This window comes from Adiantum capillus-veneris, chromosome 6 (genome assembly GCF_014529385.1).
Source record: "Adiantum capillus-veneris isolate H3 chromosome 6, ASM1452938v2, whole genome shotgun sequence".
Lineage (NCBI taxonomy): Eukaryota > Viridiplantae > Streptophyta > Polypodiopsida > Polypodiales > Pteridaceae > Adiantum > Adiantum capillus-veneris.
This window is the reverse complement of record NC_140936.1, coordinates 127,893,790-127,907,389: the sequence shown is the minus strand read 5'-3', so window position 1 is coordinate 127,907,389 and position 13,600 is coordinate 127,893,790. Positions and strand designations below refer to the sequence as shown.

General features: G+C 43.3%; 1 pseudogene; it reads right to left on the bottom strand.

Moving 5' to 3' along the window:
- Nucleotides 1–12,000: 12,000 nt before the first annotated feature.
- On the bottom strand, nt 12,001–12,537 carry LOC147456253 (uncharacterized; annotated as a pseudogene).
- Between the last annotated feature and the right edge of the window lie 1,063 nt (nt 12,538–13,600).

Below are 13,600 nucleotides of genomic sequence, written 5' to 3'. Positions count from 1 at the left end.
TCAAACACCTAGCTCTGTCCACTGTCATCCATCTGCAACAATCTCCAATAGTGCCCTACCCAAGCACCTAGACCACCATATGTGTAGGCTGTCCATACCCTACCTTTTGCACTCCATGATCTCCTTTGCAACCTGTCTACTCCATACCAAGCCGCCCAAAGCATATCATCATCAACAAAACATGTTCCTGACACCAAGCTACAACACATGTCTGACCCTCCCTCCCAACCAAATAAAGTGGAAGCCTTGAGCATATACCCCTGTACCTGTTGAACCAGCCTCCATAGAGTTGTATCTACCATCTTTTTCATTAACCGTAGGTCACATACCTTCACTGGAAGCAAAGCCACTGTTTGATATTCTTCATTCTCCACCATTGGACATGTCTGTTGCATCGGAATCACCTCTGTCTTTGGCACCACAACCTCCTCTTTGACCACACAACCAATTCCAGCATCATCGATCCCTTCCTTGTCAACCGGCCCTTCAAGGTCACTTAGCACCTCCGCTTGGTCAGCTTCGACTACCTGTGCTTCAATCACCTCTTCTACCGCTGCATCATGCTCCTCTATGGAAGAGAGAAACTCTTCCTCTATCGAATTCATCTCCAGTTGAGCCATAGACAAGGCCGCTTTATTTCCCTTGGCAAAAGTCTGCACATGTTGCACCAACATGGCAAATTCCACCGCTACTTTTATCAGCACAGCCATTAGCATGGCACCACACACCACCTTCACCTGCATTCCATCATCTGTAGGTCTAGACCGCACCTTTTGGCTTTCATCAAACATTTCGGCTTGCTCTGTTCCCTGCTCTTCTTGCACATGTGCTATCACCATATCATCAAACATACAAGAGGGCAGCTTTACCTTTACCAGTTTGGGTTCATCAGATTCCGTCTCCTCATCATGGGATGTGGACTTATCTGCTCTATCCTCCTCGCTTGTCTCCCAGAGAATCGAGCTTGTATCATCATCGGCATCGGCATCATATACCGACTCCGTATCAGCATCTGCATCCACTTGCTTCTCCACAAAAGCTTGACCAACTTCACTGCTTTGCAAACTTTCTTCCTCAGCTTCTGAACCCTTGCTATCTACGTCTCGATTACATTCTGCTACCATTTCATGCAAACTTTCAACAAGACCATGCTTTACCTCTTGAATCCGTACTGGAACCTCCACATCTGCTACCGCTTTTGCATCTTGGTTCACATCGACATGGAGCTTCTCTTCGTTGACAAACTCTTTCACCCTCGGCACATGCACATCACAAATTGGAAACCTCCAAGGAACATAACCAATAGTAGGTCTTACCTTCGCAGGCCTTGCCTTTTGCATAACTGGAACCATCCTAGGTTCGACCCAAGAGCACTCTGTTACCTCCGCAACAACAGGCATATAATCTGCTGGTTTTAGCATTCCCAACTCCAGATTTCGCTTCACCTTTCTGCTCTTTATCTTTGCCGGATAGACCATGTCTTCATAGGTATCAGCACCATCTTCGTCCTTTTCCCTAATCCTCGGATGCAAGCACTCTAACAGCTTTGACAACTTCAAAGATTGATTGCTTTTGACCCCAGTAGCAATCTCTAACTGCTTCCAACAAGCTTCAAACTGCTCAATGAAAATTGAGAAATCTTTACTTACATCCTGGCGTACCGCCTTCAGCCTTGCACCATCCTTTTCCGCCGTAATCACCTCTCGAAACCGTTCCAGAAACTGACTCTGCAACTTTTTCCATGATTCTGTATCACTTCTCTCTAGGCCATCGAACCACACCTTGGCTCGTCCTCGCATCAACAATGGCACCGTCTATAATCTCTGCGCATCCGTCGACATACGCATCGACAACAACCATAACTCGAAATCTGTTAACCAATCCTCGGGATCTTCGACGCCCTAAAAAATCGGGCCAAAACCTAGCTCCACCATCTCTCTCAGCTTCAAACTCGACCACCAACCATCTCGACCGTGAGCCAACCGTTTTGTTGGCTAAAAAACACCACTTTCAACCGCAAATTCGAGCATCAGACAGCTCCTCAGTGGGGGCACCAGAAGATGGAGAGGGGGAAAGGGGAACACACCCAGCACACAACACAATGCCTCACTATAGCCCAGGGTATACACATCGCCCCAATCCACTAGAGTTCACCTTCAAAACTCAAAACTACCCGCAAGCAAACCATCGCTTTCACACAACCATAAGCACACGTGCCTTGCAATGCACTAGATAGACTCAATCACTCCGCTCCGCTCAATTCACAGCCTTCCACACTCACACAACCTCTCTCTATCTCCCTTTGCACGACCAAACTCGGGGGGGCACACACGCCGACACAAACCCGGAAGACACACACACACAAGCAGAGAAGAGAAGGGGGAAGGGGGAATGACGCCTGAAACAGTAGGGAATCGTCTACTAACATAGGCAATAGCATGTACCTCCAACACCCTGCCAGCATGAACCTCTGCAATAAAAAACAAGAGCTCCAAAAGCCCTGACAAAAAACCTCCTCCTTGCTCCAAAGACCTCTTGGCCAAAAAGTAATGGTCCCAAAAGACCCTTACAAATTAACATAATCACCCTTTTATAGGGGTGTGCATAGGAGTCCAAAAAGGAAAAAAGTGGTGTGCTTCCATGTTGTGCACTCCCTTTGGAGTTCTATTTAGAAATTTTATGCATTTCCAACACTTGGCCTAGTGTATTTTTGGAAACTTTGCATGTTACACCATGGCCACTTGCACCTTCCACCTTGGCCGGCCGGATCTCCTCCTTTGGTGCCTTTGCATTTGGCCTTGTCCACCTTTTTGCTCCCGGACTTCCACTCTCTCTCTCTCTGCTGTGGGCCTCATCCCTTACTTGAGAGGGGAGGGCAATAGCGACCTCGCTATTGCTCCCCTCCTCCTTCTTTAAAATATTGGGGCTTTGATAGCCGTGGGAACACCCCCCTCTTTGGGTCTGCCACATCATCACTGGGCTCACCGCTGCGAGCACCACCGACATTCAACACCACCGACCACTGCCGCCAAAACAGGCCCGAAATTCCGCCTGCGCAGCGCCCACTAGGCCGCGCCATAGCCGTGAGCTCCCAAGAGCTCCACTCCCTTGCTACATGCTATATGAGCCTCATGCCTTGCCCCTTATACCCCGTCGATCCAGCCACCGCCATCGCATGTGGGGTTTTCTGCGCGCCACGTGGCGCTCACCCGTGAGCTGCCCCCAAAAACCTCATTACCCTTTAAAAAAACCTTTCTACCTTGCCAGTTTCTGGCCTCCCTTGGTTAAGCTGCCATCCTCTGCTCACACCTCTTGTTGCCAAGATGTAAAGCCCGGGTGAACCTCCATCTTCCCGGCGACAATCACCTTCTCTTTACCTGCATTTTTGACTTCTCGGCATCCTCGAATTAAGGCTTTCAAAAATGGAAAAAACATCTGCAATCCAAGCCGGTCAAATGCTCCCATTTTTCCGACGGCTATATTTCCTCGCTCCGGACTCCATTCGGCATGCAGTCACTTCCTGCTAGATCCATATGGTGTACACTCTGCTCTAGAACTTCGTCGAGGCTCAGAAGATGCTAGATGGCATGCACTCCAATGCGACCCGACCCCTGAAACAACTTCCACCGACCATATCTTGCAAACCGTGGCTCCGATCCACAGTCCAAAAAGGCAGGTCGGCTCAATAAATTGAGCTCTACACATGTATGCCTCAAGTTGCACTTGGACCACCTGTGCCGAGCTGCCCTGTCTGGCAAGAATCTGCAAACCATCAAAACTTTAACCTTCAATAACTTGGGCTCCGTAGCTCAGTTTGATGAGCCGTCTGGACCTGCTCCTTCATCACTTCAAGCTCTTCATTCCTGGATCCCAAGGTTTCACTTTGCATCTCCTTCACCTGCTACCCCAATTAGCACATTATGGAGCCTTTCTTGCCCTATAAGCCTCATCATGCATACACTCCCGTTGCTACTTGCTATCCCGTGACCTTCCTGGCTGCTCCATCCCTTTGCCATGCTTCTGCTTGCCTCTACACACCTGTCCATGCCATCTTCTAGAGTCGACATACTTTGGCTGCACCAACGGCGCATACACTTACGTGTTTGGTGAAGCATGCTCTACTCCCAATGGAAAGTACAACTCCTCTCTTTTTTAGTTACCTTTTTTTTGCCCCACGAAAGTAAACTGCACACACTGCAATCCAATTTGCATTTTCCTATGAATCCATGAAACTCCTATTTTTCAAAGCCATTTTCATGAACCACAGAATTCAACATTTTCCAAAACTCAATCTGAGAAAAGCAATCCTCAACCTTGAGCTCACATGTGGAAATATTCAAAAGAGAATGCACATAAGAGTCATATACATGTGCAGACATTGTGGGCCAACCAGAAAGTCTATGTATGTGATCAAAATGAACCCACATTTCTTGCAAGTTTCCACCAGGTCTCATTCTATTAATCAAATCAACTTCACTACCAGGTCCCCTAATTGACATTTTAAAAACATGTGCTTGATGTCTATCACTCAACTGCTCTGGGAACAACACACTGTGTATGAAAGGATAGCAACAACTATTCTTCAAGTCCAACACAGTGAAGCGGTCCGGGGCAAGCAACAAGAGAGGCAACCTCTAAACACCCCTCAAGTCTCCCATGCTGCTCAATTGGAGCTGGGGGCAACCACAAGCACAACACAACAACCAACCCACAGCCAAACCCAAACAAGATAGGGGCACCACCTAGTTAGAGAGCGAACTAGGACGCAAAAGAGGATAATCTCTTAGCAATACAAGCAGGAAGGAAGAATACACTATCACTAATTTAAATGCTACAAATACACACACACATACACATACGCACACACAAAAGAAAGAGAGAGATCTTTATGCAAGAATTTAGCTTCAATTTTAATGATTGACGTGGGTGTATGAACAGCTTGGAGGAGAGTGAAGAGACACGATTCAGTTTGATGATGTTGCAATCTACACATTATCTTAGGGTTATGGGAGACCTCTCACCATACAACCCTCTTATAATGTTTTCCCTAGCAACGAAAACAAACACAAGAGCTCTTGAGTCACATACAAGCAGATACTACAAAAGAATCTCAAAATGAAAACGCGTCACCTTAAACCAAACGAGATGAGGTTGCCAAGCCTGAATTGGAGAGACTCAAGAGAGTTTTGACCCGCGATTTGCACCCAACTTAGTGATTAAACTGATGTGCAAGAGTAGGTACAACTTTGATTGGGAGTTATGAATCACTCACTCCCTTGTAGTGTTACAACTAGCTCAAAGAAGCTTTCCTATACACCACATGTAATGGTGCATAGAGAGCTCACTCTCACTCCCTAAAACTAAGATGGTGAATGGCACGCTCAAAGTAGTGAGCAATAGTGTAGGGATCCTGCATTTACAAAGGGAGAAGGGCTCTATTTATAGGTGAGGAGAGCCCTAATTAGGATTATACCTAATCAGCATTTTCATAGAAAATCATGTTTATGAAATTTTTTATATGTTCTTATGAGAGTGGGGCTCTCTTGTCTCTTGAGTCACATGGATGTGGGCTCCAAAGGAGATAATTATTGAGGTGAAATAGAGAATATTCTAGAGAGGTGAGTGATTTTTTGTGTGAGGTTGCCTACTCCACAGTAGAGTAGAGTGGGCGCAATTTACAAAAAAAGGGTTAGCAGTTAGTGTTAGTAGTTTGAAGTTAGTAGGATGGGGTACAACTACATGGCATATGCACTCAAGGTGCATTATATGATTTATACAATGATAAAAAGTAAGAGAAGGATGAGAATATACACAATTTGGTGGAAACCACAAGATGTAAATGAAATTTTCCACCTTCTTCTCTAGTGAATGAAGCGGTTGTAGAACTTTGTCGGTGCAGTTCTTGTGACCATGGGGAAGTTGGATTCTCCATGATCAAACTCCTCCTTTTTCAGGGCTTGAGATTGGTTATTTGCTGATTTTTTTCTCTTTTATGAAAGGATGAAGAGGTTATGGTAATATGAATTTGATTCTAGAGAGAGAAATTGAGCTATATGTGTGTAGAGATGATAATCTTTTGTGCTATGGAGTAAGGAGAGATGGAAATGGTGAATAAGATGAAGTAAGCCATGAAAGTTGCAGGTTTGAGTGAGGGATGGAGAGGAACGAGTATATGTGTGTGGAAGTGGGAAAGGAGGTGAGAGAAGACTATGAGTTACTTTGTGAGAAAAGTGGGCAGACAGGGGTCCACTCAAAAAATCATAGCTCACCGGTGGCTGCTTCAAAAATCACCAAAATTTTGAGGTGATTATTCAAATTTTGTTCCACATTTCCCCTTTTGACCACCGCTCCAAATTCAGAGTAGAGATGGGTGCCAAAAATCTCACCAAAAAGCCTGCTTTTTATGCCTGCAAAAGTCTTTTAGTGGCCCCCTCCTTTGTCGAATTTGTACAATGCATCCAAGAGTAAGCCCCTCCTTTGTCATATCATAATACAAAGCATTCAAGTTGTCCTTTACACATGCATGGAGGAGGATTATCGGTGAATAAAGCCATATATATACATGGTGGGACTAGTGTATGGACTATTCATGGATTTTAGCTCAATGAGCACATGGTGCTAGAATAATGAGAAAAAAATAAAATAAAAAATATGGATAAATTATGGATATGGAAAGATATTGGAATCATATGATATAGTCCCTCTTTGTATTATTTTGGGTGAAAGAGGAAAAGGTATGCAAGTAAATAATATAATAAACGTGACTAAGAGAGTAGAATTCAATTTTTCTTTTCACAAGAGTGAGGGTGAAAATGTGAGGGTGATTTGTATAAAAGAAAAATATGAGGTTAGAGTATGTACACATTGGCAAAAAATACACTTATGGTGCAAGAGGATGAAAGAAGGCATACATAGGTTTAATAAAACACACGCCTAGGTATAAATATTTAAATAAAATATCAAAATAATTATAAAAATCCCTATATTTAGGCCATATATATATATATAATGAAATATTTACACACAAAGGCCATAATATACCTTTTTTAACTATTTTTTTTATTTTTTTGGCTCAACTAGCCCAGTGACTAGCTAATTGAGGGTTTTTTAAAAAATATGGGAAAAGTCCCCTAACTCACACACACCTATGTACAGTGAAATGGTAGGGATAGCCATAGTGTTTGGGTGAATTTGGTAGGGTGAGGTTGCTTACCATGACAATTTTGAATAGCCGAAAAACGACTATCATTAGCCCTCCCCCAGGATTGTTGAGAGGCACATGTTAGAAACTGACTCTGAATAGCTAAGTCGGATTTTGACTTATCGGATATTTACTTAGCTGTATTTTGCTAAGTCGGATGTAACTGTCTTTCAGTTGCAGTCTGCTGAATGTCTTGTGACTGGGTAGTTAAGTCGGATTTATCTATATAAGTGGGGAATGTATCTGCGCAAGAGGTATCTGTTCTCTGATATGAATGTGATGATGATGGTGCAGTGCAGCAACTATTCAGTGTATTGTCTCTGCTTACTCTGATATTTTTGAGTAGTCATGTTTACTGTGTCTAAATTGTTGTTAATGAAGTATGGTGGAGTAGATGGTTATTCTTGCTGTGTATGATGTTCATGTGTTGACCTAACCCACAACACATTTGGCGATCTGGCTGGGTTAACGTTTATTTTCAAGTAATGATGCATGTCAGAGGGAGACAGGAGAGTAGGAAGAGTGTACTACACAAGGGCTCAAGCACAGGCTGGAAACATTGATCCATTTAACTATGATCATGACAATCAGCAATCACCCGATGCTCAGGGGCAGCAACTTGTAGACCAAGGAGGGGTAGGATCAGGAGCAGTAGGAGAAGAGAGAGTGAGGTAATTTATTGGAGCTTTATTCCTGGCAAGAAGAACCACCAGGAGAAGGATCCAGTTTGACCCACTTCAGGGGGCTACCAGGCAAAGACCTAGGAGACCACCACAACCCATTCCAATGGCTCAACCACCACCCAACCCAAAGGTCAAGGCAGCCAAGTTTAGAGCAGGGAGTAAGGAAGATGCTGACTGTCATGTGGCACAGTTTGAAACTAAGTGGCAGGCAAGTGGCTATCAGGTGATGTATGCTGATGGAGTAAAGATGGAACAGTTTGCTGCCACATTGGAAGGAAAGGCCATGAGTTGGTTCAGCCAATATGGCATTGCACATTTTGCTACTTATAATGCTTTGAAGCAGGCATTTCTGCAGAGATTTAGAAAGGAGAAGACTCCGACTGATGTCCTGAGAAAACTCAGAGACATTAAGCAAAATAAGATGCTGGTTGAAGACTATGCACAGAAGTTCAGAATTTTAGTAGAAAGATTGCAGGGGAATGAAAGACCCACTAATGAAATGTTAGCAGGTTATTTTTTGAAAGGATTGAGAAGCAGCTTAAAGGGAGCAGTAGCTAGCATTGATATTGCTGGAGGTCTGGATGACCTTGTTACTGCTGCTGCAAGGGTGGAGAAGAGACTTGGCATGACCAAAGCAAAAGGAAAAGAAGACAGTGACTCAGATTCAGAAGAAGCATCTGAAGACACAGATTCCAGTGGGAACTCAGATTCAGACTCACCATCAGACAGTGATGAGGAAACAGAAAAAAGAAAGAAGAAACAGAGCAGTAAGAAGAAGAAAGTCAAGCAAAAGCAGAGTATTGAGCAAGATTTGGTAGGCAAACTTAAAAAGTTTGGTTATTCTGTTGTAGCACCTAAAGAAAAAGTGTATTGTCACATTTGTGAAAGGGATGGACATAGTACTGCTAGCTGTTGGTATAATCCAAAGAATAGAGGGCAGACAACACCTAACATAGGAAGAGGAAGACCAGAAATTGGAGCAAATCAAGTAGTACCATTTAGGGGAAGACCACCATTTCAGAGGACAAGACCTCCTAGACCTCCTTGGAGAGAGCAGGAGAACAATAATAATAGGAGACCCTGTGTGTACTGTGGTGCACCAGATCACTGGGTAGGTCCCAATTGTGCTTTATGGGTGAAGCATAGGGAAGAAAGGGGAATGCCCATTGTGAGATATAATCAGCCCAATCAACCTGAAAATCAGCAACAGCAGCAACAGCAAAATCAGCCAGCAGCTCAGGCAAATGTAATCTTGTTTGATGTGTTTTCTCAGGATGAGCAGATTCAAGATACTGACCAAGAATAGGAGCAGCAAGGGAATGAAGAGGAACATCAATGGGCTTGTGACTGTAACCAATGTGTGCAGGAGGATCATGTTGAAGTTCTAGCAGTGACTAGGTCTAAGGATAAAGCACCTTTGGATTGGAAGGAGCAAAAAGGGGTAAGAGACCGGGTTACAAAAAGGATTGCCAAACACCAGGCAAAGTAGGTGGATATTGAGGATGACCCAAAAGAAAAGGAAGAGCAGAATAAAGGGAGTAAGGAGGTGGAAAATAAACAGGATAAGGATTGGTTTGAAATACTTATTAGCTCACCTCTTCAATTATCTTTGGATCAATTGTTGCAATTGGTTCCAGCTTTCAAAGACAGATTGTTCAGAAAGCTGCAGAACCTGAATGGACTTGGCACAATGGACAGGCAGTTTTCTCCAGCAGCAGCAAATAGAATTGATCCAGCAGATGTGGACTTTGTGGTACCAGTTATTAAAGTACACTTTCTTGGAGAAAATTTTGATGATGTGTTATTGGATGGAGGCTCTGGGGTGAATATTTTACCAGAGGCAGTGTACAAAAGAATGGAGTTGGGAGCTATGGCTCCAGCACCTTTTCAGGTGAAAATGGCAGACCAATCTAGGGTACAACCTTTGGGAATTCTCAAAGCACAGGAAATTCAGGTGTCAGGATTATCCTTTTTTGTTAATTTTGTGGTACTCAGAATGTCAGACGCAGCAGCTGCATATGAAATGCAATTAGGAAGGCCTTGGTTCAGATTGGCTAAAGTAAGACAGGACTGGGGAGAAAATGTTGTCATATTGAAAAAAGGGAAAAAGAAAGTAACCATACCTATGAGGGGAAGGAAGATGGTTCCATTAAGTGAGAAACCACTGTTTGCTTAGACTATTAATTTTGCTGATGAGGTCACAGATGACCAAGAGGAAGAGTTCTTGAAGGCCAATCCAACTGTTGTACCTGTGTTTGAAGTAGATGTGGAAAGCATGTTACGGCAAGGTAAGGAACAGGATGAGCCAGATACAGGTTTAGCACTAGGACAGACAGTGCAGGGTAAGGAACTGTTACAGTTGGTGGACCAAAAATATGTTATGTCTGATAAGGAACAGATTCAGCAGGAAGAAAAGGAGGCCAGGGATATGGCTGAGAAAATTTATGAAAAGAAGTTTGGGGCATCAAGCAGGGTAGAAAAGGAGGAGCTTCAGGAGCTGAATTTCGGAACAGAGGCAGAACCAAGAATGGTCAAAGTGAGTGCACACATTCAAGGGGAATTTCTGGCACAGCTGTTGCAATTATTGGTTGATTATAAGAATGTGTTTGCTTGGGATTATTCTCAGGTGAGAGGCATTGACCCAGCACTACATCAGCATAGGATTAATTTGAAAGAGGGTGCAAAACCAATTGTGCAGCAAAGATATAGAATGAATCCTAACTTTGCCAAACAGGTGAAGGAGGAGCTTGATAAGCTCCTGGCAGTAGGGTTCATTAAACCTGTACATGAAGTATCATGGTTGTCTCCTATACTGGTTGTGCCAAAGAAAAATGGAGCTTTAAGAGTATGTGTGGATTATAGAAAATTGAATGCAGCAACCATTACTGATCCCTTTCCTATGCCATTTTGTGATGCTGTGTTGGATGCAGTAGCTGGTCATGAAATGTACAGCTTTTTGGATGGTTTTTCTGGTTATAATCAGATTAGTGTTGCTGAGTCGGATCAGCATAAAACAGCTTTTATAACTGAATGGGGAGCCTTTGCATACACAGTGATGAGTTTTGGGTTAACCAATGGACCACCTTCATTTAATTTTGTTGCTCATAAGGTGTTTGAACCTTACTTACAGGACTTTATGAGAGTCTTTGTGGATGATTTCTCAGTGTTTGGAAAGAAGGATAAACATCTGCTACATCTGAAGCTCTGTTTTGAAAGATGCAGACAATTCAGGATGGCTCTGAATCCTTATAAAAGTGTAATTGCTGTGAGGAGTGGAATACTTTTAGGACATGTGGTGTCAGAAGCAGGAATGGCTATAGATGTCAAGAAAATAGAAGCCATTCAAGCAGCACCAGTTCCTACCAATGTTAAAGAGTTAATGAGGTTTGTTGGACAGACAAAGTGGCACTCCAGATATTTGAGGTATTTGTCTAATGTATGCTTGCCATTAACTCAATTAACAAAGAAGGATGTGGCATTTGTATGGGATGAACCTCAGCAGAAATCATTTCAGATGTTGAAGAAAATGATATCAGTAGCACCAATTTTGCAGCCACCTGATTGGTCATTGCCTTTTCATGTGTTTGTTGATGCCTCGGATATAGCAATAGGAGCTGTACTGATGCAGGAGAAGGAGAAGGGATGGTTCAGACCTGTGTACTATGCAAGCAGGGTTCTCACAGGTGCAGAAAGAAACTATCCTGTGACAGAAAGAGAAGCTTTAGGGATGGTATATGCATTGAATACGTTCAGGCATTACTTGTTGGGGAACAAGATAGTTTTTCATGTTGATCATCAGGCCTTGTTGTATTTGATCAAGAAGCCACTTCTTACTGGAAGGCTTGCAAGATGGATGTTGTTGTTGCAGGAGTTTGACTTTCAGATTGAGCATACTCCTGGGAAGGAGCATGTAATTGCAGATTATCTAAGCAGGATTGAAACAGGTGAAGCACCTACTGGGGTAGATGATGCACTTCCTGATGCTCAGTTGTTTGATGTGCAGACTACTGTGACTGAGTCTTTAGCTTACTGACTTGAATGGGAAAGAGCACTCCAGGAAGGTAAACGGGTATCGTTCATGTGTTGACCTAACCCACAACAAGGATGATGGTATATTCATGTACCATCATAAAGCATCTTTTCCAGAGAGAGTACTTCAGAGTCCTTGACAAGATATTCATTGTTTGGCCCCTCGGCATTTTGACTGGAGTTACATTCATGCTTCATGGAGCAATACTTACATGAAATAGCTGCCTTTTGGCAGATCTTTGGTAGATCCTTTGGTAGAAGGCGACTCAAATAAGGCTTCAAGCGATACCCGTTTACCTTCCTGGAGTGCTCTTTCCCATTCAAGTCCGTAAGCTGATAGTAACTTGAGTTGAAAACCTTTTTGACTATGTATGGTCCTTGCCATCTAGATTCAAATTTGGCATCAAAATGATTATCGAGTCGATTGTCATACCTTAGCACCAGATCTCCTTCCTTGATGCCTTTGTCCTTCAGTTTCTTGTCGAGCTTTTCTTTCGCTTGTGTGGCTTTCCTCTTGTAGCACTCGTAAGCTGCTTCTCTTTTCCACTCAAGCTCAGCTAAGGTAAGAAGTCAATCCATCCATGCTTCTTGATCATCTTGTGCTACTTTGCCATAAAGTCGCATTGTTGGAATGTTGAGCTCGATAGGCTGCAAAGCCTCTTGACCATAGACCAAGTGAAATGGTGTGAACTCCGTGGCTTCCCTATATGTGGTTCGATAAGCCCACAAGGCACCATCCAAGAAGTCATCCCATCATTTTGTCTTATTTTGCACCATCTTTCTAATGATTCCTGCAATGACACCATTAGCCTTCTCCACCAAACCATTTGACTGTGGGTAGTATGGTGTGCTATGACGATGTAGAATGTGAAGCTCTTCACAAACTGAGTAAACCCTTCTTGAACCCCGGACAATTATCCGAAACAATATCTAGAGGTGTGCCAAATCTGCAACAAATATTAGTGTAGACAAACCTGCTCACTGTTTTCCCATTTACCCTTGCCACACTTTGAGCCTCTACCCACCTAGTCATGTAGTCCACAGCCACTAGAATGTAGAGTTTACCATTCTTTGTTCTAAGCAGAGGACCCATAGCATCAATGCCCCATTTTTCAAAGGGTCCATTTGCAAGCACTATTTGCCTTGGGCCATGCACCAACCTTCTATTTCCATTTATCTGACAATTGTGACAGCTTTTACACCAATGTTGAACATCCACATGCAAACTTGGCCAAACTTACCCTGCAAGCAAAATCTTCTTCACAGTTAACTCTTGGGCAAAATGACCACCACATGCCTCTTCATGCAAACCTTTTAGAATGGCTGGAATTTCCTTGATAGTTGGTACTCTTCTGCACACGTGATCCTTCCCTCTTTGATAGAGGGAGCCTTCTAGGAAGAGATATGCGCTTGCCTTCTTTATGAGTCTCCTCTTCTGAGCCTTCCTGAAGTCTTGTGGAAACTCACCCTCCAAAATGTAGCCAATAATGGGAGCCAATGACTCCAATCCCTGGTATCTTGATTGCTTGACAGCTGCTGTCACCATGATGACCTGCACTTCTTTCTCAACACATGTAGTTGCTTGTTGTGCAAGTAAATTTGCATCTTCATTTTGTTTCCTAGGGATATGATATAGTTGCACCTCTTCAAACTGATTAAATAACCTACGAATGGCATGAACTTTTGT